Genomic DNA, 3,365 nt, shown 5'->3' with positions numbered 1-3,365 from the left:
CCTGGTCGTAATAGCGACCGCAAATCTGCCCTCCGCCTATAGCGTTATAGCCCAAGTAGGCTATAACGTATAGCGTTAAAATTAAATACATACATGGAACTTTTAAACTGGTTATGAAATACTGGTGCCTCTAAATGACCTACATGGGCAAATGTGACAATCGGCCAGGAGAATGGATATCAATTTGTTGTTATTTACATGCATGCACTCCGCGGGGGACGGGGGTTACACTTCGGGGAAAAGGGAAGTCTCTACCCCGGCGGCCACTCCCCAGGCAAGACCGCGGCTTTGCTAAACCCCCGCCTCCGGCCTAGCGGAGCCGACGTAGCACACAACTACAAAGGGCTTCCCGAACGATTGCCCCCCCTGCCCTCTCCCCCGCTGGTCAGCTTTCACATTACAACATTTCTTCCGCGCTCGGAAATAGGAGTTTATCGTTGCCCGTTTGTTGTCTATGAGGTTCGGAACGGTTGACTTTCACACTCGCAAGAGTTCCGTGCACGGATTGGATCAAAATTGGCGCCGACCTCACTATCCAATCAGAGAAAAGTTGACATTTTCAAAGAAACGGAAGGTCCAATCGCGATCCCTATAAAGGATATATGTATTTTTTCACCCCGAATCCAATGACGCCATCCGTGAGTCGACTACGACTTACGGTTGTGGAGATATGTCTACCCAGCCTGCAGGACTACAGGAGAGAGACAGAGGGTGGTTGGGGGTTTCAAGTTACTGACCAAACACTCTATTTCAGTAATTGCTGTCAGAATATAGAGCCATTTAACACTTATATGAACACAAAAACATTGCTGAATGCAGCTTTAAGGTGTGGCCCAGTGAATGACATCACTGTACTGTTCAAAACATACTTGAACCATCTGTCTATCATGGGCTCGCTTCTCGCTGTCATAACACCTAAATTCCGCTGTTACAGGGTGATATTTTGATTGACATGTGATTGTCAGGGGCCCCCTTGTTTATTTATGATATTGTAATTTACGTCTTTGCCCACAGAGTCAGGTAGGAAGTGGTAGTGGCTTGGAGATTATAGCCATGGGTTTCAGGTGCGCGAAGCCCTCTCTGCCATTCGACTATTAGCTTGATGAGGAAGCACGTATTGCTCCTGTCCTTCAGTTCCCCAGTTTTCCCTCTGTTCTCCCGTGTGGGTGTGAGTGTGTGTGTGTGTGTGTGTGTGGGTGTGGGTGTGAGTGTGTGTGTGTGTGTGTGTGTGTGTGTGTGTGGGGGTGTGAGTGTGTGTGTGACTTTTCCTTTCTAAAGCATCTTATAAGCAGAGGCTGCCTGAATCTCCTCCACACTATCGACTGGGTTGGCCATATACAAGCCGGGCTGTTGAGATGTCATCGCCCCATGCAGTGAAGGTAGGCCGCTCCCATCGCTTTTGAGACTTCTGGATTGATTTCTGAGCAAAGACGTATTGTGTTGATGTGACAAGGTTTGGATTGTATTAGACACGAGCTTGATTATATTTTGAGAACCAGACGCTCTGTCACACCCGCCCATAGCTGATTGGTCCGGCCCACTGCTGGGATGGAGTTAAACCAATAGGCAAGATGGATTTCTCACGTGATCGTCATCTTGCCTCGCAAGGTTATTTTGGGTGCTATGGAACTACTTCTCACACAGGCATGTCTCCAAAGGCTTTACATAGCACCATCACAGTATCCTACATCATCTATCTACAAACAACATAGGTACGTCATCTAGATTACTAGATTATATATTAGGATACTACACAAACACAACATGTGGGACAACAATTGAAACAAACAGAGCCCACTTACTTACTCCCTTTTATGATGATGATGATGATGATAATGAAATAGCATCTGCACAGAATCTGATACTGTTGCCACATATTTGGGATTGAAAAGGATCTCAGTGTAGGTGTTGGAACCTGCCCCAAAAACATCAACTTAGTGCTCTGATTGGTCGATGACAGGGCCGGGGCGATCATGACGACATCCGACTCTTTGCGCTCCAGCTGCATCCTGTTCGTCCAGCTGCATCCCATTCCTCCAACTGCATCCCGTTGTGTGTATATATATATATATATATATATATATATATATATATATATATATATATATATATATATATATATTAGGGATGTCACAATATATCGTCCCACAATATATCGCGATATCAAAACGTGACAATATGTATCGTTGAGATGAAATCTCATATCGCGAGAAAAAGAAGCTGAACATGGTGGCACTGATCTGCATCTGATTGCATGCTCACTCTCCTTTTCATTGCTTTGTTTGAACAGACGAGTGACGTTACAGACACGGAGGATGAACATGGTGAAATTACTCAAATTAGCGTGGAGGATGCCCCTCAACTTACAAATCAATCGCAAAAAATATTGTTAAAATATCGTATCGTATCGTATCGTGAACCCAATATTGTGTATCATATCGTATCGTGAACTGAGTCTATCGTGACACCCCTAATATATATATATATATATATATATATATATATATATATATATATATATATATATATATATATATATATATATATATATATATATATATATATATATATATATATATATTTTCCTGTTCAAGCATAATTACATTTAGACACCCAGTATTAAAAAGACAAATTTTTTCAAGTTCAACAAATGCATGATCTCAACAAAGTAAATAATGATTGATCGTGATCTCAATATCAGTCAAAATAATCGTGATTAAGATTTTTGCCCTTATCGAGCAGCCCCTAACACGCACACACACACACACACACACACACACACACACACACACACACACACACACACACACACACACACACACACACACACACACACACACACACACACACACACACACACACACACAGACACTCACTCACTCACTGACTGGCACTCACTCAAAAACACTGTCAACATACATGAGTGCCCACACAAACGTAAAACCTCTACTCACACAGAGATGGTCTCTCCTTTCACAAACAACAGCAAAAGTGCTAAAGGACCTGTCAAACTAGTATTTCAATGGCAGAGAGAGAGAGAGAGAGAGAGAGAGAGAGAGAGAGAGAGAGAGAGAGAGAGAGAGAGAGAGAGAGAGAGAGAGAGAGAGAGAGAGAGAGAGAGAGAGAGAGAGAGAGAGAGAGAGAGAGAGAGAGAGGATAACACAAAGTGATGACCAGGGCAATGGATGGGTAGGAGGAGAGGAAGAGAGGGAGTGGGCGAGCGAGATAGAGGAAGGCATGGGGGGGAGAGAGAGAGAGCGAGAGGCGTCCTTTAAAAAGCAGATCACACGTACATCACTACACATTTGTTTCCAGAGGAAAGGATCACAGAGACAGACAGACAGACTGTAATATAGCACCATACT

This window comes from Poromitra crassiceps, assembly GCF_964638095.1.
Source record: "Poromitra crassiceps genome assembly, chromosome: 14".
Lineage (NCBI taxonomy): Eukaryota > Metazoa > Chordata > Actinopteri > Beryciformes > Melamphaidae > Poromitra > Poromitra crassiceps.
Note: the sequence above shows the minus strand (reverse complement) of the source record.